At 45.1% G+C, this 27665-nt stretch overlaps 1 pseudogene; it reads left to right on the forward strand.

The window, feature by feature from the left end:
• Positions 1–13814: 13814 nt before the first annotated feature.
• LOC137352154 (serine/threonine-protein kinase PDIK1L-like) lies at positions 13815–21127 on the forward strand (annotated as a pseudogene).
• Positions 21128–27665: the final 6538 nt, after the last annotated feature.

Below are 27665 nucleotides of genomic sequence, written 5' to 3' on the forward strand. Positions count from 1 at the left end.
AGAGAAAGAGCATCCGATATTGCAACGGAGCTCTCGCAGTAGTAGTCCTGACAGACAGAAAAGTACAAGCAGAAGCCGTAGCTTGAATAGAATAGGCAATGAAATAAAGGCCACAGAACAGTATTGGAACAGAACTAGAAGCAGAATTCCTCATGATTGTGAAGTTTTGGTGGCTGCCAATAAACATGAGGATAAATTAATAACAGAATAGGGAATTAGATAGTTGGAGAGAATTTGGGGTTTGAAGATGGGACTTATAAGGCTAAAGCCAGCTAGTTGCAAGGGGTTTTGAAGAGCGACTGGGTGGTACCAATGTTAGAGAAGACTCTCCCACAGCTGGAAAAGTAGTCTTGAAAATCATTTAGCTCTTTTGGCCTCATATTCATGGGAGTGTAGATCCATTGACATAAAAGTCACATTTCTGCAGAGCAATACTTTTCAGAGAGAAGTGTTTTTGAAACTGCCCAAAGAGGCAGCAGATGCAGAAGGAAAAGTATGGAAACTGAACAAATGCATCTGTGGCCTTAATGATGCTTCCAGGGTGTGGTATTTCTCGGTGAGAGATCTGTTTTGCTGAAAATAGGTTATGTTCAACTAAAAGCAGATCCTGCAATGTTTTATTGGTATCATAAAGGGAAACTTGCAGGCATCTTCATGATGCATGTTGATGATTTCTTCTGGGGTGGTACTTCGGAATTTGAGAAATGTGTTATTAATAAGATTAGAGTAGGATTTAAAATTGGGAGTTAGGCTTGTGGGTTCCGAAGAAGGGTCACTGACCCGAAACGTTAACTCTGCTTCTCTTTTCACAGATGCTGCCAGACCTGCTGAGTGGTTCCAGCATTTCTTGTTTTTATTTTAGATTTCCAGCATCCACAGTATTTTGCTTTTACTTTAGGGTTTTAAACATATTGGTTTAGATATTAATCGGAGTAGGTCCGGAATAACTTTAAATCAATAATCTTATTTAGAGAGTGTTACTCCCATCCCAGTTGATCATGCTAGGTCCTCAGAGAGAGATGAGCAATTGCAAAGCTCGATTGGTCAGTTGATCTGGTTGTGCACTCAGACGAGACCAGATACCAGTTTTGTTGTGTTGGAATTCAGTACGACAATGAAAAATCCTAAATTTGAGACAGTTTTAAGGGCAAATATATCATTAAAAAAAAACTGCAGAAATGTGTACTTAAGTTCCCATCCTTAGGTGTCCCAAAGAACATGAAACTAGTCATTTTTAGCTATGCTTCACATGCTAATCTTCCTGATGGGTATTTGGGTGAAAATAGGAAATGTTGTCCTTTAGCTTGGGAAGCTAAGAAAATAAAAAGGGTTGTTAAAAGTACCTTAGCTGCTGAAACACTGGCTCTTGTGAAGGCAATGGATATGGGATTCTATCTGTCAGATATTTTAACTGATATTCTGTACAAGGGGTGTACTGAAGATAATGTACTCATTGAATGTTATGTAGATAATCGTTCATTGTAGGATAATGTAGGCTCTACGAAAAGTGTGAGAAATGGTTACAGATTGATTCTGGGTGGTTCTGGAACCAACCAGAGAGCAGGTTATGTTAGACTTGGGATTGTGTAATGTGACAGGATTAATTAATGACCTCAGAGTAAAGGCACCTCGAGGTAGCAGCGACCATATTATGATTGAATTCTACATCCAGTTTGAAAGAGAGAAGAGTGGGTCTAAGACTAGTATTTTAAACTTAAATAAGGGCAACTATGTGGGCATGAAAGCTGAGCTAGCTGAAGTGAACTGGGTTACTAGGCTAGGAGATAGATCGATAGAAAAGCTGTGGCAGACATTTAAGGGGATATTTCAGAATAGTCAGAATATGTATATTCCTACTTTAAAGAAAAATTCTAAGGGAAGGACCCACCATCTGTGGTTAACTAAAGAAGTTAAGGAAAGCATATAATTGTGCAAAGATGAGTGGCAGGTCAGATGATCAGTCAGAATATAAAGAACAGCAGAGAATGACGAAAAGGTTAATCAGGAGAAAGAAACTAGAGTATGAGAGGAAGCTAGCTAGAAATGTAAAAGGGATAGCAAGAGTTTCTAGAGGTATTTAAGAAGGAAAAGAGTAAGTAAAGTGAGTGTTGGTCCTCTATAGAGTGAAAATGGGGAGTTAATAGTAGATAATAAGGAAATGACGGATGAAATTAACAAATATTTTGCTTCTGTCTTCACTATAGAGGATACAAAAAACATTCCAGTAATAACTGTAAATCAGGAGATGGAAGGAAGAGAGAAACTTGGTGAAATTATAATCACCAGGGAAGTGGTACAAGCAAACTGATGGAGCTGCGGACTGACAAGTCCCCGGGTCCTGATGGGCTTCATCCTAGGGTCTTAAAAGAGGTGACTAATGAGGTGGTAGATGCATTGGTGATAAATTTTCAAAATTCGCTAGATTCTGGAAAGGTTCCATCAGACTGGAAAGTAGCAAATATAACCCCTCTATTCAACAAGGTGAGGGTGGGGGGGGGGGGGGGGGGGGGAGAGGCAGAAAACAGGTAGCTATAGGCCAGTTAGCTTGACGTCTGTCATGGGGAAGGTGTTAGAATCAATTATTAAGGAGGCTATAGCTGGGCACTTCAAAAGATTCTAGGAATCAGGAATAGTCAGCATGGTTTTGTGAAAGGGAAATCATGTTTAATCAATTTATTGCAGCTCTTTGAAGGAGTAACATGTGCTGTGGATAAAGGGGAGCCCGTTGATGTACTGTACTTGGATTTCCAGAAGACATTTGGACAAGGTGCCATATAAAAGTTTATTGAGTAAAGTAGGAGCTCATGGTGTAGGGGATAACATATTAGCATAGATAGAAGATTGGCTGGCTGGCACAAAACAGAGCGTATGCATAAATGGGTCCTTTTCTGATTGGTAGGATGTGACAAGTGCTGGGGCCTCAACTTTTTACAATTTATATCAATGACTTAGATGAGGGCAGCGATGGCATGGTAGCTAAATTTGCAGATGACACAAAGATAGGTAGGAAAGTCTGCTGTGAAGAGGACATAAGGAGGTTGCAGACCAATATAGATAGGTTGAGAGAGTGGGCAACAATCTGGCAGATTGAGTATAATGTTGGAAAATGTGAAGTTGTTCACTTTGGCAGGAAGAATAAAAAAGCAGAATATTACTGAAATGGAGAATGACTGCAGAATTCCGAGGTGCAGAGGGATCTAGGTGTTCTCGTGCATGAGCCACAAAAGATTAGTATGCAGGTACAACAAGTAATAAAGAAGGCTTATGGAATGTTATCCTTTATTATAAGAGGAATTGAAAATAAAAGTAAGGATGTTATATTTCAGTTATACAGGGCATTGGTGAGACCACATCTCGAATACTGTGTGCAGTTTTGGTCTGTTTATTTAAGGAAGGATGTGACTGCGTTGGAGGTGGTTCAGAGGAGGTTTACTAGATTGATACCTAGAATGAGCAGATTGTCCTATCAGGAAAGGTTGGACAGACTGGGCTTGTTTTCACTGGAGTTTAGAAGAGTGAGGGGAGACTTGATTGAAGTTTATAAGATCCTGAACGAACTTGACGTGGTGGATGTGGAAAGGATGTTTCCTCTTGTGCGTGAGTTCAGAACTAGGGGGCACTGTTTTAAAATTAGGGGTCGCCCTTTTAGGACAGAGATGAAGAGAATTTTTTTCTTTCAGAGGGTTGTGCGACTTTGGAACTCTCTGCCTCAGAAGGTGGTGGAGGCGGGGTCATTGAAGATTTTTAAGCGGAGATAGATAGATTCTTGTTAGGCAAGGGCATCAAAGATTATCGGGGGTAGATGGGAGTGTGGAATTTGAAACACAAACAGATCAGCCATGATCTTATTGAATGGCAGAGCAGACTTGAGGGGCTGAATGGCCTACATCTGCTCCCAATTCGTATGCTTGTATGACCTTGCTGGCTTGAAACAAATGCTGAAAAGGAAATCTCTAAAATTAAATGGGTAGATGCAAGTCACCGACTGTCTTTTACAGAGAGAAATGCATGTGCAAAAAAATTGTTAGAGGTCCAAGAGGAGGGGCATCTCGCATTGTAATGCTCTGTACACAATATGAAGCTTTTTGATTTAATTTGTTTTGAAATTTTGGTTGTACAGATTAACTCTAATTTTTATTTAAAGAGAGAAGGGAATCTGTTAATTGTGGTAGGCATTAACTGGTGATTCACTTGAAACCCTATAAATAGACACAGACTGAAACTGTGGTTGTAGGGTTCAGAGGTGCATGCTTGTAATGTGTAACTCGACAAATAAATGCTGATAAGTGTGTAAAAATTGGCTCAAGTTCTATTCTTCACCTTTTGGACTATAGCCTCCGGTGCCCCAACTCCACATACCTGTATTTTCTCCATATCCCTCTTCCACTTACCCAACAGAAATCTATCAATCTCAGTCTGACGAGTTCCAGATTTCCATGTCAAACACCAGTGGGAATGAATTAAAAACGTCAGCAGATGAAATTAAATTCAAGTCAGAAGGGCAAGTACAGGAACAAGCTGAGAAATAACATGGAAGATTACAGAGAGAGGAATGGCAAGATTCCAGCACATCATTAAAGCACATTGAATGTTGAATGAAATAGCTACAGGATGTGGGCAAGTACGTTCTACAGGTTTGATTTCTGATTATTGCAGTTGTCAGATCTGGAAGATCATTGAGTGTATAATTGCATGTGCCACACAAAAGACCATTTGCTATTGATCTACCAGATGGGGAGTACAAAAGGAAGGCAACCATCTGCTTTTCAAAGTGAGGAGCATGGTACATCTAAACCCTTTTCACCGGAGAGTCTGATTCAGACTGCCCGCGTTTTTTTTGAACGTTGAAAAGGTTTGTTGAAGGAAGCAAGCAGCAGATAGTAAAGTGTGCAGGTGTTCCAGGGTGCCCCTGGGAAGGTGGGCAACCCATCAAGGGGAAAGAAATCAAATGATCATTGCACTGGTCACTGATTGAAATGCCATTTTCAGTTTGTCTATCCTTGGGCTGCTGCAGATAGATGATTGCAGTGAAATATGGAAGATTATTGCACTGTAGAACAAATCAATGGGCAGTAGTACCAGCTGTTTTGTGACAAATATGTACTGAGAGGCAAGCACAATGTCTTTGGTTTTCAGCTCGCTCGGCACAGAGGTTGAGTGTCAGTGGTGCGCTCGAGCATGTGGGCCCTGAGCCGGGCAAGCTCCTAATGCTCCAAGTCACAGACAACAGTTGACCAGTCAGCCTGTCTCACTAATGAGACCTGAAAGGTTTCCCTGTCACCGGGGTTGGCTCCTCTCATAGATTGTTACAGCACAGAAGGAGGCCATTCAGCCCATCATATCTGTGCCCTATCTTTGAAAGAGCTATCCAATTAGCCCCACTCTTCCTGATCATTCCCTACTGCCCTGAAAATGTTTGCTTTTCAATTCCCTATTGAAAATTACAACTGAATCTGCTTTCGCCACCATTTCAGGCAGTGTGTTCCCAATCATAAGAACTCACTGAGTAAATAAAATTCTGCTCATCTCCCCTCTGGCTCTTTTACCAATTATCTTTAATCAGTGTCCTCTGGTTACCAAAATCATCACTGGAAGCCATTTCTCCTTGGAAAAAATTTCTATATTCACTACCTATCCAGTGCTGCATATTATTCATGGTTCATTTGGGTAACACTAGCTATAAGAACCTCTAAATCAAGCTACACAGCTCCCAGTATCCCTAAAGGGAAACCCTGTCCCAGCTGGACAATCAGTGGAGGTTCATCAGTTCTCTCTGCTGGTTTTGGCTGGCTACACCTCACCACTATCCTTATGCAACTTGCGGGTCCCTGAATCTTGTTGAGTCTTGCCGCCCACTGCCTGACATCTCCAGGCTTAGTGTGTCCTTATAGAGAAATAATCTCCATTCAATATGGACCAACAGAATGTTTACTCAATGGACATCTAAATGGTTCAGCTTAGTTTAGAGGTTCTTAAGTCCAGCTATGGCATATCAGACACCTGGTTACCAAACTAGCCGTGAATGTTGTGCAGCACTGGTTAGTTAGTAAGTGTAGAATGTTTTTCTAAACTGCTGCTCGACCCATGGGAAGATTGCTTCTCAAACTGTCATAAGGACAGTGTTCAACATTCCCTCCCTCCCTTCCAAAATGACACAGCCTCAGTTCTACCCTACATCCTTCCCTTGTGGCCCAAGTGGAGATCACCAACTCAATGGATTGTGACTGGATGCAAACCGTGTGTCCTACCATTCTACAGCACCTCATTGTACCAACTCTTTGCACTGGTTCATTAGGTCACTCCCATCACTGGGTTCAATATCCACTCCCTCCACCTGTTGCACTGCCATCTACAACAATGGTTCGCAAACATTTTTGGTTGACGGACCCCTTTTTAAATGGATTATTTATCACCAATCCGCAATTTAAATTGCAACTAGTTAATACTCATAATACGATAGTGCTGTAATGCTTTTAAGAAAAGTTAATTGTTTACAGTAACAACTTAAGAACTATTTCACTGATGTAGGTATGGTGAGACCCACCAGACAAACACGACAGTAAGGATAAGTGTAACTCCACTAATATTCTAGTGAATGGCAACTGAGCTGCTTTTAATGTGGTTAAAGATTGCCTGTTAATGACAGACATACCCAATTCACAGATCACATCCAATACAAGCAAAGTTATTGGTCAAATCAGTATTAACAACAGTCTTACCACAGTTAGATGCTTAACAGACTTGAAGCAGGTTACTTCTTTAATCTAAATGAACTTCCCACAAACGTAAGAATTTCCTTGTCTCCAATTTTAATACAGAACATGACATTCTGAGGAATATTTTACAGACCTGTGCAAACCCAGCCCAGTTTCTCAATGGCATTTCATCATGCAGGGAATTTATATTATTGCAGCATGTTGGAAGATTTAAGTAAGTTAAACTGACAGGTTTTCCACAATTACAAAAATCAAACCAACAAGAGATTAATATAAACAGAAAATGCTGGAAATACTCAGCAGGCCTGACAGCATTGTAATGATACCTGCTCACTGCATGTGTTCAAATTGAATACACCTGAGTATCACAGTAAAGCTGGCTTCCCACCACCCCTCCTGCCAAAATAAATACGAGACTCACCGCTGAAAACCATGGCAGCTGAGGCGAGCATTTGGGAGTAGACATCTTGTCAGCTCCTTGTGCGGGATTAACAATAACTACTGTTATTTCATACAAAGTGGGTGTCTTCCCTTTCTTTCCTTCCTTCTTTTTCCCCCATTTTATTTCTCTCTCTCTCTCTCGCCCACTAGAGAGATTATTTCGCGGACCTACTGGAAAGTCTCTACAGACCCCAGTTTGAGAACACTGATGTACAGGTTACACTGTGACACATCACCAAGCTTACTTCTGTGGTATAAGGATCTGCAAGGGTTAATCTTGAAACAGTGTAAAGAATAACTCCTACCATGATGATTTAAGAGATCACATGTGAGAGATACTTGAGAATAGATGCAGCGTGACCTTTGGAGGAGTCACACAGGCTAGTGTGGAGTGTAAGTAGTTATAATGTAATAAAGATTAACATTTAATTACTACCGACTCAGAATCTCTCTGGCTAGACTAAATAAGGTGGCAGTGTACCAAACCAACATATAACAACTTCAACAGCACCTCTCTCCCCTGTGACCTCTGCTATTGAGAAGGACAAATGTTGCAATGTCCTGGGAACACCATCACCTCCTAGTCACACACTATTGGGACCTGGACGTGTATTTGCCAATCCTTCATAGTCACTGGATCAAAATTCTGGAAAAACCTACTTGGGCAAGTTGGGGGAGAGATCAGAGCTGAGGGTGGGGCAGAAGTCAGAGCTGCTGGGGGGAGAGAGATCAGGGGTGGTGGGATGGGTGATATCAGGCAGGTGTTGTGGGGGGGTGCTGCTTGTGGATGGCAGAGACTAGACCTTGGGCTGGGTAGGTGGGGGAGATGTGTAGCCCGTGCTTTTTAATGTAGGGTCTATACTAAGACTCTGTGAGGTGGGGGGACCTCCCTACAGTTGGCACCACATGTGCTGTGCAATAGAAAATCAGGTATGGGAGTAGCCTTGAGCACAGGACCTTATTTACACACTTTATTCTCCAACTCCAAAGTAACTGTCAGTGGAATTCCGTTCCCAATCTGGCTGATGCTGCACTTCCGGCCATTAACATGAGAATATTGAGTGCAGAACGAAAGACTTTTATGGGCCTAGTGTCTGAAACTCAGATTGTGCAATGTCAGACAGTGTCTGACCCTCAGATTGTGTACAGTCCATGTTTTTTTATTCTTCCATGGGATGTGGGCATCGCTGGCTATGCCAGCATTTATTGCCCATCCTTAATTGCACTTGAGAACGTGGTGGTGAGCTGCCTTCTTGAACCGCTGAAGTCGTTGGGGTGTAGGTACACCAACTGTGCTGTTAGGAAGGGATTCCAGGATTTTGACCCAGTGACAGTGAAGGAACAGCAATAGAATTCCAAGTCAGGATGGTGTGTGACTTGGAGTGGAACTTGCAGGTGGAGGTGTTCCCATGCATCTGCTGCCTTTATCCTTCTAGGTGGTAGAGTTCGTGCATTTTGAAGGTGTTGTTGAAGGAGCCTTGTTGAGTTGCTGCAGTGCATCTTGTAGATGGTACACACTGCTGCCGTTGTGCGTCGGTGGTGGAGAGAGTGAATGTTTGTGGATGGGGTGCTTTGTACTGGATGGTGTCGAGCTTCTTGAGTGTTGTTGGAGCTGCACCCATCCAGGCAAGTGCAGAGTATTCCATCACACTCCTAACTTGTGCCTTGTAGATGGTGGACAGGCTTTAGGGAGACAGGAGGTGAGTTACTCGCCGCAGGATTCCTGGCCTCTGACCTACTTTTTTAGCCACAGTATTTATGTGGCCGGTCCAGTTCAGTTTATGGTCAATGGTAACTCCCAGGATGATAATGGTGAGGGATTCAGCGATCGTAATGCCATTGAATGTCAAGGGGAGATGGTTAGATTCTTTTTTGTTGCAGATCACTATTGCCTGGCACTTGTGCGGCGTGAATGTTACTTTCCACTTATCAGCCCAAGCCTGGAAATTATCCAGGTCTTGCTGCATTTCTACATGGACTGCTTCAGTATCTGAGGAGTTGCGAATGGTGCTAAACATTGTGCAATCATCAGCGAACATCCCCACTTCTGACCTTATGATGGAGGGAAGGTTATTGATGAAACTGCTGAACATGATTGGACCTAGGACACTACCCTGAGGAATTCCTGCAGCAATGTCCTGGGACTGAGATGATTGGCCTCCAGCAACCACAAACATCTTCCTTTGCGCTAGCTCTGACTCCAACCAGTGGAGAGTTTTCCCCCCGATTCCCATTGACTCCAGTTTGGTTCAGGCTCCTTGGTGCCACACTCAGTCAAATGCTACCTTGATATCACAAACAATCACTCTCACCTCACCTTTTCAGTTCAGTTCTTTTGTCCATGTTTGGACCAAGGCTGTATTGAGGTCAGGAGCCAAGTGGCCCTGGCGGAACCCAAACTGAGCATCGGTGAGCAGGTTATTGCTGAGTAAGAGGCACTTGATCGCCCTGTCGATGACACCTTCCATCACTTTGCTGATGATTGAGAGTAAACTGATAGGGCAGTAATTGGCTGGATTTGATTGGTTATTCTTTTTGTGTACAGGGCCTCCCTGGACAATTTTCCACGTTGCTGGGTAGCTGCCAGTGTTGCAGTTGTACTGGAACAGCTTGGCTAGGGGCACGGCTATTTCTGCAGCACAAGTGTTCCGTACTACAGCGGTGATGTTGTCAGGGCTTTGGGGCCTTTGCAGTGTCCAGTGCCTTTAGCCATTTTTTGACATCACATGGAGTGAATTGAATTGGCAGAAGACTAGCATCTGTGATGATGGGGACCTCAGGAGGAGGCTGAGATGGATCATCCACTCGGCACTTCTGGCTGAAGATGGATGCAAATGCTTCAGTCTTGTCTTTTGTACTGATGTGCTCTGCTCCCCCATTGTCGAGGACGGGGATATTTGTGGAGCCACCTCCTCCAGTTAATTGTTTAATTGTCCACCACTATTCACAACTGGATGTGGCAGGATTACAGAGCTCAAATCTTATCCATTGTTTGTGGGATCGCTTAGCCCTGTCTATCGCATGCTGCTTCCACTTTTTGGCACACAAGTAGTCCTGTGTTGTAGCGTCACCAGATTGACACCTCATTTTGAGGTATGCCTGGTGTTGCTCCTGGCATGCTGTCCTGCACTCCTCATTGAACCAGCTTGATGGTAACTGTAGAGTGGGGTATATGCTGGGCCATGAAGTTACAGATCGTGGTTGAGTACAATTCTGCTGCTGCCGATGGTCACAGCACCTCATGGATGCCCAGTTTTGAGCTGCAGGATCTGTTCTGAATCTATCCCATTTAGCACAGTGGTAGTGTCACACAACACGATGGAAGGTTTCCTCAATGTGAAAACAGCACTTCGTTTTCACAAGGATTGTGCGGTGGTCACTCCTACCAACACAGTCATGGACAGATGCATCTGCAACAGGTAGATTGGCGAGGACGAGGTCAAGTATGTTTTTCCCTCTTGTTGGTTCTTTCAGCACCTGCCAGAGACCCAGTCTAGCAGCTATGCCCTTTAGGACACGGCTAGCTCAGTCAGTAGTGGTGCTACTGAGTCACTCTTGGTGATGGACATTGAAGTCCTCACCCAGAGTACATTCTGTGCCCTTGCTACCCTCAGTGCTTCTTCCCAGTGCTGTTCATGGAGGAGTACTGACTCATCAGCCAAGGAGCAGGGGAGGGGGGGTGCGGGATGATAGGTGATAATCAGCAGGAGGTTTCCTTGCCCATGTTTGACCTGATGCCCTGAGACTTCATGGGGTCCGGAGTCAATGTTGAGGACTCCCAGGGCAACTCCCTCCCGACTCTATACCATGGTGCCACCACCTCTGGTGAGTCCGTCTGGTGTCAGGGACGTTGTCTGTAAGGTATGAATCTGTGAGTATGACTATGTCAGGCTGTTGCTTGACTCGTCTGTTGGACAGCTTTGGACAATTTTGGCACAAACCCCCAGATGTTAGTAAAGAGGACTTTGCAGTGTTGACATGGCTGGGTTTGCCCTTGTCATTTCCGGTGCCTAGGTCAATGCCGAGTGTTATTTCCAACTTTTGTTTAGCAGTTTTGTACAACTGAGTTGCTTGCTGGGCCATTTTAGAGGGCAGTTAAGAATCAACCACATTGCTGTGAGTCTGGAGACATATTAATTGGTCAGTAGGCCTGACCAGGTAAGGATGGAAGATTTCGGTCAGTAGTTCCGTCTGAATTTCAAACTGTGCACTGTCAGACAATGTCTGATCCTCAGATTTTTAAAAAAATTTGATCATGGAATGTGAGCGTCGCTGGCTAGGCCAGCTTTTATTACCCTTCCCTAATTGCCCTGGAGAAGGTGGTGGTGAGCTGCCTTCTTGAACTGCTGCAGTCCATGTGAGGTAGGTACACCCACAGTGCTGTTAGGAAGGGAGTTCCAGGATTTTGACCCAGCGACAGTGAAGGAATGGTGATATAGTTCCAAGTCAAGATGGTGTGTGACTTGGAGGGGAACTTGCAGTTGGTGGTGTTCCCATGTGTCTGCTGCCCTTGTCCTTCTCTGTGGAAAAGGTGGCAGGTTTGGAAGGTGCTGTCGAAGAACCCTTGGTGCGTTGCTGCAGTGCATCTTGCAGATGGTACACACTGCTGCCACTGTGCGTCAGTAGTGAAGGGAGTGAATGTTGAAGGTGGTGGATGGGGTGCCAATCAAACGGCTGTTTAGTCCTGGATGGCATCGAGCTTCTTGAGTGTTGTTGGAGCTGCACCCATCCAGGCAAGTGGAGAGTATTCCATCACACCCCTGACTTGTGCCTTGTAGATTGGGGAGACAGGAGGTGAGTTACTCGCCACAGAATTCCCAGCCTCTGACCAGCTCTTGTAGCCACAGTATTTATGTGGCTGGTCCAGTTCAGTTTCTGGTCAATGGTGACTTCGAGGATGTTAACGGTGGGGGATTCAGCGATGGTAATGCCATTGAATGTCAAGGGAAGATGGTCAGATTCTCTTTTGTTGCAGATCGCCATTGCCTGGCACTTGTGTGGCATGAATGTGCACTGTCAGACAATGTCTGACCCTCAGAATGTGCACTGTGAGACAATGCCTGAATCTTATCACCTGTTTTGTGCTCTCACTGGGCCCCTGTGTCTGGTGGATGAAGTACCAGGGTTATTGGGTTGTTGTAGTGTCTGCACACTCAGGAGCTCTGGAACTGACTAGATATCTTGCTGAGTTCAGTTAATTGCTTCCTCTCAGAAAGGAAAAGCCTCCACTTAGACCTCATATTTTTGCAGTCTAGTGGAGTCTGTGGCCCATGTTCATGTGCAGTGTCAGAGGTTGCAGCTCCTGGGTAGTTAACTGAAGGGACTGCTCATCAAATTTTCATCCACTTTAGCCCCATTCTGCTGATAGGAGTGGGGTGGGTACATCTCAGGGTCTTCTCATGGACCGGCTCCTGGGCCAAGCTAAAACAGCAATTAGTAAGTCCAGGCCTGACAGGCATTGTGAGTGGGAGTCACTCTGGCTGCCTGACTCTTTTCTGCAGTTTTGCATGTGGCCCTGGAGAGCAGGCCTGCAGTGTCTACTGGTACACTTGATGTCTTCTGTGAGTGTTGGACACCACAGGCTATTGTGTCTGTTGTGGATGTCAATAGTAACACTTTGATTCCATTGGGAAAGGATCCTTTTGTTTTGGTGGCTTCCTTTAGGTAAAATTTACCATCCCATACTAGTTGTCCCTTAAAAGGGCACATGTTGCAATGTTCCTTGTTTAGTGACCTTGCGACAACATATGTCACCCTTATTAATCTATCAAAAGGCGGTCAATTACTGTTCCTCTAATGATACATTGGGGTTACCCGACAATATTAGTGTATGAAAATTTAGGGCGGCATAGTGGCGCAGTGGTTAGCACCGCAGCCTCACAGCTCCAGCGACCCGGGTTCAATTCTGGGTATTGCCTGTGTGGAGTTTGCAAGTTCTCCCTGTGTCTGCGTGGGTTTCCTCCGGGTGCTCCGGTTTCCTCCCACAGCCAAAGACTTGCAGGTTGGTAGGTAAATTGGCCATTATAAATTGCCCCTAGTATAGGTAGGTGGTAGGGAAATATAGGAACAGGTGGGGATGTGGTAAGAATATGGAATTAGTGTAGGATTAGTATAAATGGGTGGTTGATGGTCGGCACAGACTCGGTGGGCCGAAGGGCCTGTTTCAGTGCTGTATCTCTAAACTAATATTCTGGCTCACTATTCAGTGACAAACAATGTTTGGAATTGCTTCCCAACCAATCAGAGATGAGATTGTCTTATTAGAGTAGTTCTGAACTCAAAGAGAAGGCAATGAGGATCAGGTGCAGCCCCTTTAAAACTAGGGAAGGTTGATGATAGTGCATGTTGGAGACTAAAAGGATAAAGAACCTGAAGGTGGGCAAAGAATAAAAAGCTTATGATAGTTTTCAATGTATAATACTGTGAATTGAATGCACCTGATGCTATACTCGATGTTATTGGAGGGTCTGTCATCTGAAGTTTTAAACCATAGCTGTTCTGGGATCACAGAATTCTCTAGATACCAGAGATGGTGGAAAGTTTAATACTTAACGCCTGGATTTCCATTCTCTAGGATAAACGCTCGGCTCTCGGTGGAACTTCAGAATCAAAGCTTATAGACCACCAGGATCTCCTGAAATCGGAGACATTCGAGCCTGAAGTAGAGTCCTTCTCCCTGTTGGTCAAGTCTGGGTGGGCCTCGGCGCTGAGATGGCGAAGGGCTCCAAGTACGAGATCCTCGGGGAACTTGGCCGAGGCACTTACGGGATCGTGTATGAAGCAAGACTCAGCAAGACTGGAGTTCGAGTCGCCATGAAGAAAATGTTGTGCGATTCTCCTGAAAGCTCGGAACTGGCTCTCCAGGAGTTTTGGACATTGAGCAGCGTGAAGAACAGGCACCCGAATGTGGTCTGGCTGCGCGAGTGCATCTTTCAGAGAGAGCAGAGTATGCAGAAGATCAGCAAGCAATCTCCGGAATCAGAGAGCCACTTGCTCCTGATTGAGACATGCCTGAAAGGGAAATGCTGCTTTGATCCTCGGTCTTCCCACTTCCTGTGGTTTGTGATGGAGTTCTGTGATGGAGGGGATATGAATGACTACTTACTGAGCAGAGACCCTGACTGCAGATTAAACAACAACTTCATCCAGCAGCTGAGCGCCGCTGTAGCGTTCCTGCACCTGAACCGGATCATTCACCGAGATTTAAAACCAGACAATGTCCTTATCGCCAGCAGCCCAACAGGACCCCTTTTAAAGGTCAGGAGTTGGGTTTGCTCTTCCTCCCTACAAGAGGATAAAGACAGAAATTGCATTAAAAATGCACTTTTCATGACCACGGGACATCCCTAAGTGCTTCATTGACAATGAAGTGTCCTCACTGTTGTAATGTAGGAAATGCAGTAGCCAATTTGAGCACAGCAAACTCCCACTAACAGCAATGTGACAATAACCAGAAAATCTGTGCTGATGTTGAAGGTTAAATATTGGCCAGAACATCGGAGGGAACTTCCCTTCTCTTCCAATAATGCAGTGGGTTATTTTACATCTTTCTGAAAGTCCGAACCCCTTTCCCTGGGCCAGTGCGCTGCTGCCTCAGCCTTCTCTGGTCCAGTTTATAGATTGAATTATCAGGAGTAGCTTATAGTAATAGCTTCTTTTAAAGCATAGGCACGTTGGGCTGAGTGGCCTGTTTGTGCTGTAAATTCTGTTTTAACTAGTCATCTAATTATTCAAATGCTTTTAGTGCAAAGCTGACTGAATTATCAGGAGTTGCTTCTGGACTGAGTGAGTAAATAGTTGACTACAGGATCCTGCTCTGGGTTATGAATCCCCACTAGGGGGAGCTCACATCCAGACTGGCTCTGGCCAGGAACCAGTGCAGGTAAAGGGGACACGGTCTGGGTTCATTGCCAATCGCTGGGGAGAAGACTTTGATTTCAAGCGGATAAAACTTCAACACCCTGAGGGCTAAGTGAAGGAAATGGACCTGAGTTTGGAGAAAGGAAGACTAAAATGCAAGAAAGGGTGAACAAAGGAGTCTCAAAAATGGAAGGATGGGGATAAGGTGGGGAGGGGGAACATACTTACTAAAACTTGCAGAGGGGGGTGGGAATGCAGTAAAAGGATATTAGGGTGTAAAAAGGGTTGGAGGGAGAATGAGGGCTAAAAACATTAACTGTGGCAATAACCTGAGGTGCAGGAGAGTGGGGTTCCTTTGCAGGAGGAGGATTGGGGAGGGGGCAGTTCCCTGTGTGTGGCATGGGGTCCCTGCAAAGGGGTGGGTGGGTGTGGGGGTGGAGAAGGTGGCAGGTCCCTGCAGAGGTGGGCTAAGGCATCTCAGGTGATTGGTTGCTACTATTATAGACAGCTGTTCTGAGGCTGTTTAATGGTGATTTAGTTTTCCTTAAGCATTTTTTCTCTCTTTTTCTCAACCTCTTTCCCAGTTCCTCAATTTTATTAAAATGGATAACACATTTTAGCCATTATTTTCAGCATGCAGCCACTGTTGTGTTCAATGGAATTATCATATGATTGACAATCCTTATCAGGAAATATAAAGACTTGGAAATGCTCCTCGATATAAAAATGCTGAGTGTTTCCAGCATCTGCAGTATTTTACTTTCATAACTGAAGCATTAGGGCTGTTTTCATTAGAGCAGAGGTGGTTAAAGGGTGATGTTTAAAACTATGAAGGGATGGGACAGGTTGTTTTTGATGGTTGAAGGTCTAGATTGAGAAGACTGAGGAAAGATGAAATGTTAAATTTAGGACAGAGAGCTGGGGGCACACTTTTCCAGAGGGTTGTGAGGCTGTGATATGCATTACTGGAGTTGGTCTCTACTTCAACCACTATGTCAACATTTAAGAATGGGTTTGATAGTTGAAGAGCAGAATACAGGGATATGGAACACAAACACCTGGATTAGGACTGCTGCTGAGGAGGTTAAAAACCAACATGGACTGGTTAGGCCAAATGGCCTGCTTCTTTGTTGTAATTAATGTCCAGCTCATGTTACTTGCTTCATGTGTCTATGAAACAAAATCATGAGTAGCTTAAACCACAACCTTATCTGGTAACTTCCTGATTTTAAAACCACAAACCAATCCAAGAGGCATGAATGATCAACAAACACTGAACTCTTTTACAAAAATAACTGTTCAAACACTAATGGTTCCCAAAAATGTGAGGCCCCAACTCTGATAGATGTATTTACTCTATTGTTGAGGTTTCAGTAAATGTTGATGGGGAATTTTTTTTTTTTTAGTAAGAGTAGCACTGCAGGTGACTAGCGAAGCTGAAGTCAGTGACCTCTCTCCTTGTATTCCAGGTGGCTGATTTTGGTTTGAGTAAGATGTGCCAGAGCAAAGACAGTGTGAATCGACAGCAGATGTCAACAGCGTGCGGCTCTGATTTCTACATGGCACCAGAGCTCTTGGAGGGGTGGTACTCTGCCAAAGTTGACATCTTCACCCTCGGGATCATGTTCTGGGCCATGATTGAGAGAATGACCTTTAGAGATGCTGAGCTCAAGAAAGAGCTGCTGGGTGAGTGACTGTCCAGCGGGGGTTGGGTCTTGGGGGTAAAGATCAAACCTCTGAGGGATGTCGCCCTTGGAATATTACCCTTCTATCTCTGTAAGCTGGCTTTTTATTAACTAGAAGTGATGGACAGAAGTTGTTTTCCCCTCTTGAGTACAACTCCTTCCTATTCAGTCCCAAAAATGGACCTCAACATAAGCACTGACTAAAACAACTTGCATTTTATATACTGCCTTTTAACATTAAAATATCCCAAAATGCTTCACGCAAGCATTATTAAACAAAACTGAGCCATGTAAGAAGATATTGGGGCAGATGGATCAAAGAGTTGGGCTTCAAGGAGTGTCTTAAAGGTGGAGAGAAGAGTTTAGGGAGGGAATTCTCAAGCTTGAGGCCTTGCCAGCTGAAGATATAGCCACCAATGGTGCAGCGATTTTTAAAAATTGGGGATGCTCAAGAGGTCTGAATTGGCGCAGCTCACTTCTTGTTTCTAGGTTTAGAGGAGCTTGCGGTGACCGGGAGAGGCAGGACCATGGATGGATTTGAAACCCAGGATGTTTAGCTGGGAGCCAGCCAATATGTGAATCAGACTTGGTGTAAGTTAGAACATAGGCAGTAGATGTTTTGAATGACCAGGTTTATGGAGGATAGAATGTGGGAGGCTGGCCAGGAGTATGTTGGAATAATATGTCTAGAGGTAACAGGCATGGATGAGGATTTCAGCAGCAGATGTGCTGAGGCACGAGTGGAGTCAGTGATCTTAAAAGAGGTGGTCTTAGTAATGGAGCAGATAGCTGGTCAGAAGCTCATATCAGTTAGATATCACAGCAAGGCTGTGAACAGGCAGGTTTAACCTTGGATAGTTGCCTGGGAGAAGGATTGAGTTGGTGGCTAGGGAATGGGGATTGTCGCTGGGACTGAAGACAATGGCTTCAGTCTTGTCTGTCTGTTTGGTCCAGATAAGCAATCTGATCATTGACACAGTGGAGGGGTCTGTAATAGGATTGGAGGGCAGGAGAGATTAAATAACAAAAGATTTCATGGTGTGAAGGGAGTGGTAATGGGACAAGACCAACAGAATGGGGGCAGGGGTTATGATCTAAAGCTGTTGAACTCTCTGGGTCCAGAAGGCTGTAAAATGCCTAACAAATAGATGAGGTGCTTTACCTTGAGCTTGCATTGACTGGAACGCTGCAGCAGGTTAAGGGAAGAGTGGAAACAAGGTGGAGAATTAAAATGACAGCCACCTGGAAGCTTGGGGTGACAGCAGACTAAACAGTGGTGTTCTGCCAACTGGCTACCTAGTTTGCGTGTGGTCTACCCAGTGTAGAGACCACATCGTGAACAGGAACACCATACACTTAACTGAAAAAAGTACAAGTAAATCATTCTTTCAGCTGGAAGGAGTGTTTGGGGCCTTGGATGGTGAGGACAGAGGAGGTAAATGGGCAGGTCAGCAGTTGGGAATTCTGCAGTGATTAACTCTCCTCCTGTCTCCCCAAAGCCTGTCCACCATCTACAAGGAGGAGTGTGATGGAATACTCTTCACTTGCCTGGATGGGTGCAGCTCCAACAACACTTCAGAAGCTTGACACCATCCAGGACAAAGCAGCCCGCTTGATCGGCACCCCATCCACCACTGGCAGCAGTGTGTTCCATCTACAAGATGCACTGCAGCAACTCACCAAGCCTCCTTCGACAGCACCTTCCAAACCTGTAACCTCTACCACCAAAAAGGACAAGGGCAGCAGATGCATGGGAACACCACCACCTGCAAGTCCCCCTCTAAGCCCCACACCATCCTGACTTGGAACTATAATCATTTCTTTTACTGTCACTGGGTCAAAATCCTGGAACGCCCTAACAGCACTGGTGTACCTACACCACGTGAACTGCAGCAGTTCAAGGAGGCAGCTCATCACCACCTTTTTGAGGGCAATTAGGATTGGGCAACAAATGCTGTCTTTCAGCGACACTCTCAACCAATGAGAGAATCTTTTTAAAAAGTGTTGCATCTCCTATGCTTGCTTGGAAAGGAGCTGTAGTAAAAGGAAGGGATATTGGGGGCGACTGACGAGTGGACCAGGGTATCATGGAGAGAATGGTTCCTCCAATGCTGAAAAGTGAGGGGATGACTTGTTTGGCATTGTTGCTGGAGGTGGCGGAAAGGGCAGGATGATTTCTTGAATACAGAAGCTAGTATGGTGGAAGATGAGGACAAGGGGGAACCCTTTCATGGTTCTGGGAGGGAGAAGCAGGGAGGGCAGAAGTGCATGAAGTAGACCAGAAACGGTCAAGGGCTTTGTCAACCACTTTGGGGGGGTGGGGGGGGGTTGGAAATCCTCATTGAGGAGAAAGGTAGACCTATCGGAAGTAGTAGTATGGAAGGTTTCATCATGTGAACAGATGGGGAAAACTGGGAGAATGGAAGAGCCCTTGCAGGTAGCAGGGTGTGAGGAAGTGTTGTCAAGGTGGCTGAGAGTCCGCTGGCTATCAACCAATTCACCAGAAGCCCATTTCCAAAAATGGAGACAGAGGGAAGAGTCTGATGGACCATGTGAAGGTGAGAAGGATGGAAACTGGAAGCAAAGTCAATTTAAATTTTTCCAGTTCAGGGCACGAGCAGGAAATAGCACAGATACAGTCATCACTAAACTGGAAAAAGAGATGAGGAAAGGGGCCAGAGCAGGACTGGACCAAGGAATGTTCCACATCTCTCGCCAAAAAGGCAGGCATAACTAGGACCCATGCAGGTACCCTTAGCAACATCATTTTTATTTGGTGAAAGTGAATAGAATCGAAGTTAGTTCAGCTGGGCAGAGAAGGGTGGTGGTGGTGGATGGGGATGAGTTGAGCCTTCTTTCAAGGAAGAAGCAAAGAGTCCTCAGACTGTCATAGTGGGGATTGGAGGTGTAGAGGGATTGGATGTCTATGGTGAAAAGGAGATGATTGGGCCAAGAGGTAGGAAGAGAATGGACAAGGAAGAAAAAGTAGTCGGAATGGTGGGGGAAACCAGTTCAGTGGGCAGGAATGGGATAAACCAATAGGTCTACCAGGGCAGTCCTGTTTATAAATTTTTTTGGAAAGGAGGTATAAGCAGGCTGTTTAGGATTGGCTGCTGAGGTTGGAGGTCATGGAAGGAAGATCTGTGGAGATGAGGTCAGTGACAGTCCTGGATACAATGGCTTGATATTCAGTAGTGGGGTCATGGTCCTGAGTGGGGTGTAGGAGGAAGTGTCAGTGGTATTTGGCCTGCTGGATAGACATTGGTATGCCAGACAACAGCACACCCTTGTCAGCAGGTTTGATGATTCAATATTAGGGTTGGACTTGAGAGAACAGAGTGCTGTAAATTTCTTTAATCCCTTTACTTGTGTTCAGGTGGCTGCCATCTTGCAATTCTCACCTCCTTTTGAACACTTTTTTTTTAAATGTTTTGTTATCCCATTACCACGTCTTTTGTGCCTTCACCATGAAACCTTTTGTCATTTAATCTTTCTTGCCCTCCACCCTGTCGCAGACCTTCCCTTTTTTGTTCTGCCCACCCACTCTCCTCCCTCTTTCACTTGCTCAAAACCTGTTACATTTCTAACCTTTGCCAGTTCTGATGAAAGATCACAGAACTGAAACGTTAACTCTGTTTCTCTCTCCACAGATGCTGCCTGACCTGAGTATTTCCAGCATTTGTCTTTATTTCAGATTTCCAGTAGCTTAAGTATTTTGCTTTTGTAATATGTTACTTGACTGTTAGAGCTGCCCAATTCAATTCCAGTGGCATCAGTCTAAAGGGAGAAAGTTTCTATAACGGCCCATCCCTCAACATCAATTGTACATCTGGACAGCAAGTGCAAAATCACCCCTTGTCAATTTGAAATTATCCAATTGGGACCAGTGCATTGTCACTTGATAGATACCAAATGTTAACATATAAGAATTAGTTCCTCAGTGCAGTATTGTAAAACTGATATCCATTTCTGCTGCAGTAACCTCCCTCAGATTGCAGCAAAATGTGAAAACAAAATCCTAACTTCACAAAGGAGGGAAGAAGAAGAGTTGATTGTAATATTGTAAATCTAATGAGGTGTCAGACAATATCAGACCATTCTAACCTGGGATGTTTGGGGTTGCTTTTGCAGGTATATATTTTTCTCGGGAGCAAGAGTTAATCCCTGTGGGCAAGGCATTAATGGAGAATCCCAACCTGGAGCTTCCAATACCTATGAATAGTAAAGTTATGAGCAAAGGCATCCAGAAACTTCTAAGACATGTTGGCCTTTAACCCTCAAGAACGGCCAGATGCCTTTAGCCTACAGGCTCAACTTGAGCAAGTCATGTTCTCAGGAGCAAGGCAATCTCCCAGGATGTAGGGATGATCACAAAAACTTCTCCTTGCTGTTCAACTGGAAGATTGGAAGTGAAAGCAAACCTATCCACAGGGACTGAGTCTCAGTTTTGTATTAGGCCAAGTCTTGGGCCTTGTGCTTATGTGATCTGTCTTGGATTAATTATGGAACTGAGGTGCACATTTTCAGTATATGTCACAACTCCTGGGTCAAAGGCAATTTTCTGAGAGAATGACTTAATTTAACTGATGGGGTAGAATTGGTCATTTTACTTTGTTCCTGGCTTTGTCTTTGTGGGGAGTTGGTGTGGCTCCTAGGGTCCATGTGTAGGGTGCTTGGGTTTTTGCACATGTTCTGCAGTAACTCTACTTTCTATCTGCCCACTGCTCCAGTAGAGGTGATCAGCTCGTAGGGGCCCATTGGGGAGTAACTTATTAATATAATTCACCAGAATGGCACAGTACTAGATCCTTGAGTAGGTAAGGAGCTATTCTGCTCTGCTGGATCATCCCAGTCCATCAGTGACCTGAGGCCAGGATGTCTCCAGTGCTGACGCATAAATGTTGTGCACTCTGTCTGTCTATTCAGGTTTCCTAGGACCACCCTGACCCCCTCCCAATTACCAGATGGACAGCTAGTTGGCGTCTTTTGATCTTTGCAGTGGGTGTGACAGGATTTGCATCGGTCTGGTCTGCCTTGTAACCCAGGAGCAAATGGCAAACCAGAAATATTAGAAATGTATTGAAGGTCTGCAAATGCTCAAGAGGTGAGTCAATATTTGGGGACACAGGGTTCTGATGGAGGGCCCCTTTTAATGTTTCCCTTCTGATTTCAAATGCTCTCTGACTCATTTGTGTGTTTCCACCATTTTTCACTTTTTTTTTTTAATAGAATGAGTGTAGATCCTGGCCTGGATTTTCAAAGGCCGCTGAGTGTGGGAGTGGCTGCGAGCGTGAATTGAATCACGTTCTGAGGTCAGCACTGGTCCCATTTTTTAAAGGGACGATGGCAGCAAGGGAACGGGTCGGGAACACTTCTCCAATTAATAGCCTGTTGAGCTCTAACAGGTTTGTCAGTATCAGTTCACAATTATTAAAGGCTGGGAATGGGGAGGAGACCATGGCGAAGAATACAACAGGGTTGTGAAGATGTGAACAATGGTGGAGGGCCATGAGGGCAATGGGAATGTCTGAATGAAATAAAGCCGAGGCGGCAAATAAAGCTCAGTTGCTTCAGATGTGCCTCCGTGTGGCTATTGCTGCAGCTGGAAGAGTTGAATTTCTCATTGGTAAGTGGTAGGAAACTGACTAGGAGTGTGAGGCCACTGGCATCATATGAGCAGCTGGGGTTGGCAGGGGAAGGCCTGGTGAATGTACAAGGCCCAGCTGAAGGAGTTCAGATGGTAACAGTCTACTCTGACATTGGACAGAATGGCCAGTATGAGCTTTGGCAGATGTGATTCCTGGACTGGACAGCAGGAGGCCAGAGCACCATAGTGGGTGGCTACAAGGGGAGGAAGGCACTACCAAGACAGTGGGTCTATCGCCCAAGAGTTGGCTACCTGCAAACGAGAGCGCCAGTGCCGTAGGAGGCTGCACCTAACCAGGCAGATGGTCTCGGTCCTGTGTGCTCTGATCCACAATGACCTGAGTCCTCACCACCTCCATGGCAGTTCCCTGCCTGCAACCGTCATGGTCTTTGTTAACCCTAAATTTCTATGCAACTGGGTCATTGCAGGGATCAGCTGTGGACCTAAATGGCATCTCAGTTGGCAGCTCATTAGGTCATGGATGCAATTTTCAGGAGGGGACGACACCCATTTTGAGACAGATGGGCCTGCACTTGCACAGAGGGCATTGGGTTCAGCCCCCATCACTGGATTCTGACAAGGGCATCATCACATACACCCATGTGGCAATCAAGACACCCAACAATTGGCCAGTGCAATCCAACAACAGGAATGACTTCCACTCCCTCAATGAGCAACTGGTCTGCAACCACAAGAGCTTCCTCCATATGTGTGCTCGTTTCCCTGGCAGCTGCCATGACTCCTTCCGTCCAGGCTACCTTAGTACTTCACTTCATTCCCTAAACAGCATGACTGGCTTCAAGGGGACAAGGGAAATCCCTTGAAGAGATACTACTGACCTCTATGGAAGCCCCAGGTAGAGGCAGAGGCGATACAATCAATGCCTCTGCTCAGCAGGCCAAGCATTGAGCAGGCCATTGGGATTCAGAAGATGTGATTCTGGTGCCTGGTTGAGTGGTGCCCTTTAGCAAGGGTGTCAGTCATTTGTGGAGGTCTACTATACTCTCCATAACATGGCCCTCCAGAGAGATGAGGCTCCCAGAAGGGGGCAGCTCATTGGGGGAGGAGCAGGAGGTGAGAGGGGGCAGTGGGGGTTAACACTGAAGAGAGGTGCCCCTGCTGCATGACAAGCTGGCCTCTTCCTGCCATCCTCTGGGAAGAGGACCTCTCTCACTGGTCTCAAGCATTAGATCCCGGTAGCCATTGATGAAGTGAGGGTCTGCCCTACCCCTACTGTTCGGCCTCCAGCTCCCTTGTGACATCTCGCCTTCCCTCTCTTGCTGTAGAAGGCAAGATCTGTCCCTCAGGACAATCAACAGCCACAGTGGCTGCCATGGAAGTCTACAACAGCCCCACATTTCCGCTCGGTCCGAAAGCATAACCCTGAGCTTCCGGTTGCTGGCCGTTTCAACACAGCCCCCTGCTCTCATGCCCACATTTCTGTCCTTGGCCTGCTGCAGTGTTCCAGTGAACATCAATGCAAGCTCTAGGAGCACCTCATCTTTTCATTCGGTACTCTACAGCCTACTGGACTCAACATTGAGTTCAAAGATTTCAGAGCATGTCTGGCCGCCTTTTCTATTTTTATCATTTTATTTCTTGACCATGAGCCTGTTTCTCATGTGGTCATTCTGGACAGTGCTGCTCATTACTCTCCCATTAACACTCTCTCTGTCTGGACTAATACTTTGTCTTTCACTAGAAACATTAACACTCTCTTTTTGCTTTTGCCCATGACTGCATTGTTATTTAATCTCTCCTACCCTCTGCTCTACCACACACCTTCCCTTTTTGTTTTCTTCCCTGCTGCCCTCTCACCACCGTCGCCCCCCACCCCCCCACTCTTTCTCTTGCTTAAAGTCAAATTCTTTTCTAACCATTGCCAGTTCTGATGAAAGGTCACAGACCTGAAATGTTAACTCTGCTTCTCTTTCCACAGATGCTGCCTGACCTGCTGAGTATTTTCAGCACTTTGTTTTTATCCTATATCAAGTAAGGCTTTCCCACCTGAGAATTGCTTCCCCAGGAGGTAAGTTACTGACCCAAAACCAGACCTGGGTCCTGTTTCCTGCCTCCATAATGAAAATGCAGCCCCCTATGTCTGCACTGGAGTTCACTGGGACTGCACTTTGGGACACTTTTTTTTTTCCATCTTTGCAACTTGACTTCATACCCAAAGATGATCTCTTTGTGCTGAGCAACAGTCCTGTTGGAGACCCTTGTTCACACCCACAGAAGCCAGTTTGCATGCAGTAACATTCTAGCGGTCATAAGCAGTGGCAGTGTGGGGGATATTGCTCTGGTGGATTGGGTACAAGGAGTTCTGCTGAAGTCTGGTGGCAGGAGTTAAGGTGGTCTAGGGCTTGGCAGTCTGCCGCTGGCCATTCTACACCCAGTTTTGGAAGTGCTTAACATTAACCACCCATCTCAAAATGATCTTCTGCAACAATGCAGCATAACTGTGCCCTGTCACACAAATAAAATCATACTCAAGCCTGCCTTAAACAGTTTGAGTCACTTTGCAAAACCACAATGCCTTCTGAGAATGCACTGTTAAACAATGACTACTGGAGGTGCAAAGCTGGGCAGCTTCATCCTTATGTAGGACAAGGATGTGGCAAGGGTCTGAATACTTTTTACTCTCATGCTTTCTATTAGTGAGTCTGGGTTTTAAGAAGCTTCACCTTTCCATCTCTTCAGCTTCACAGAAGTATTCTTGCAAGGTGTTAGTCACTTATTGAAGGGGAGAGACTGAGCCTTTTGTCACAACCTGACTCCTGAATCTGAAAAACACACGTGTTGTCCCACCTCCCCACCACCAACCCCCAGGTGGGCATTAATGAATAAAGTAGCTTCCTTTTCTATCACCATTGAAAAGCTGAAACCTATTCTATGAAACCTCCCATTATATGTGTGTCCTTTTCTTTGTATAAATCACCATGTAGTAGGGATAGGAGCAGAAACTGAATTGTGCCTCTGGAATATGCCATCAGTCTGTGTTGAAATTCCATCAAGAACAAAAGGTTGGCAGCAAATGGTGGCCTTGCCAGTGATGCTCACGTACCATAAAAGAATAAAACTAAATAACAGCATCTATGCATTAAATAAGATCTGCTTGAATTCCAAACTTTGATTCATTCACATGCAATGTTTCTGCAGCTTCAGAAAGCACGGTAAACAGGAGCTGTTGTCAGAATTTGAAACATTCCTGCAAATGGTTCCACAGCATTACTGGAAGAGCAGGAGCATTTTCCCTAGTGATCTGACCAACTTTTAGCCCTCACTCAACATCAATAAAACAGATCATCAGGTCATTATCAAAATTGGCTTAGCTGTAGGAGACAGAGAGTGATGACTGATGGCTGTTTGTGACTGGAAGCCAGTGTCCGGTGGTGTACCACAGGGATCTGTACTGGGTCCCCTATTCTTTGTCATTTATATAAACGACATAGATAACTATGTGGGGGGTAGAATCGGTAAGTTCGCGGATGACACAAAGATTGGCCGAGTGGTTAACAGTGAGGTGGAGTGTTTTAGGTTACAGGAATATATAGACGAGATGGTCAAATGGGCAGAAAAGTGGCAGATGGAATTTAACGCTGAAAAGTGTGAGGTGATAGACTTTGGAAGGAGTAATGTGACACGGAAGTATTCAATGAATGGCCTGACACTGGGAAGTTCCGAGGAACAAAGGGACCTTGGCGTGTTTGTCCATAGATCTCTGAAGGCAGAAGGGCATGTTAACAGGGTGGTGAAAAAGGCATATGGGACACTTGCCTTTATCAATCGAGGCATAGATTACAAAAGCAGGGAGGTCATGTTGGAGTTGTACAGAACTTTGGTAAGGCCACAGCTGGAGTACTGTGTGCAATTCTGGTCGCCACATTATAGGAAGGATGTTATTGCATTGGAGGGGGTGCAGAGGCGATTCACCAGCATGTTGCCTGGGATGGAACATTTATGCTATCGAGAGAGGTTGGATAAGCTTGGGTTGTTTTCACTGGAGCAGAGAAGACTGAGGGGTGACCTGATCAAGGTGTACAAGATTGAGGGGCGTGGATAGGGTGCAGCTGTTCCCCTTAATTGAGGGGTCACAAGTTTAAGGTGAGGGGCAGGAGGTTTAAGGGGGATTTGAGGAAGAACTTTTTTACCCAGAGGGTGGTGACGGTCTGGAATGCCCTGCCTGGGAGGGTGGTAGAGGCAGGTTGCCTCACATCCTTTAAAAAGTACCTGGATGAGCACTTGGCACGTCATAACATTCAAGGCTATGGGCCAAGTGCTGGCAAATGGGATTAGGTAGACAGGTCGGGTGTTTTAATGCATTGGTGCAGACTCGATGGGCCTCCTCTGCACTGTATTATTCTGTGATTGTCGCTGTTGGATGTGGGAGCTTGCTGTACACATACTGGCCGTCATGCCTTCCACTACTTCTATAACTTTTTCACAGTAACTAGGGGCCATAAATATGATAGCCATTAATAAATCCAATAGGGAATTCAGGACAAACCTCTTTACCCACAGAGTGGTTAGAATGTGCAACTCATTACCACAGGGAGTGCTTGAGGTGAATAGCATAGATACATTTACAGGGAAGCTGGATAAGCACATGAGGGAGAAAGGAATAGAAGGATATGCTGATACAGTGAGAGGAAGTTAAGGGCCGAGAGGAAGTTAAGGGCCGAGGGGACTCATGTGGAGCATAAATCCTAGCTGACCAGTGAGTCGAATGGCCTGTTCCTATGCTGTAAACACTATAACTATGAAAAACTATGCAGGATAAGACAACTAATCCTACACAGAAAATGGCATTTATTTCCAAGAAATACTGCACAATGGTTTTCTTGTAAGTAAGCTTGAATATATCCAGAACAGCTTCTTATTGTTATCAACGACTCAGACGAATGAATGAAGTGCCCGAGTATTTAATATAAATTCAAGTCAGTCAGTTTGGCCTGTGTAGAAATATTTGACATATTAAACAGCTTTGAATAATTTAAACATAGTCTAGAGTGATAATAGACTATTTGGCCCAGCAAACCCACTCCATTGACAGACCATGCATGATTTTCACTTGTGCTATTTCCCTGTCATCCCTATCTGTTAATACACATTTTAAGGAATACAAGGGCCAATTTCCTAATAGATCAGTGAACTTCCTCGCTGTGTAGCTGTCTTTTCCACGACCACTACTGCCTGTATTTGCTGTCTAATCTGTCACCTATACACCTGTACCTATATTAGCTGCCAGTTTTGAAACCTGCACAACTGGATCTAAAGATGTCTGGTTACTTTGTGCTGTTATGGGACCACTGCCCT

This window comes from Heterodontus francisci, chromosome 3 (genome assembly GCF_036365525.1).
Source record: "Heterodontus francisci isolate sHetFra1 chromosome 3, sHetFra1.hap1, whole genome shotgun sequence".
Classification (NCBI taxonomy): domain Eukaryota; kingdom Metazoa; phylum Chordata; class Chondrichthyes; order Heterodontiformes; family Heterodontidae; genus Heterodontus; species Heterodontus francisci.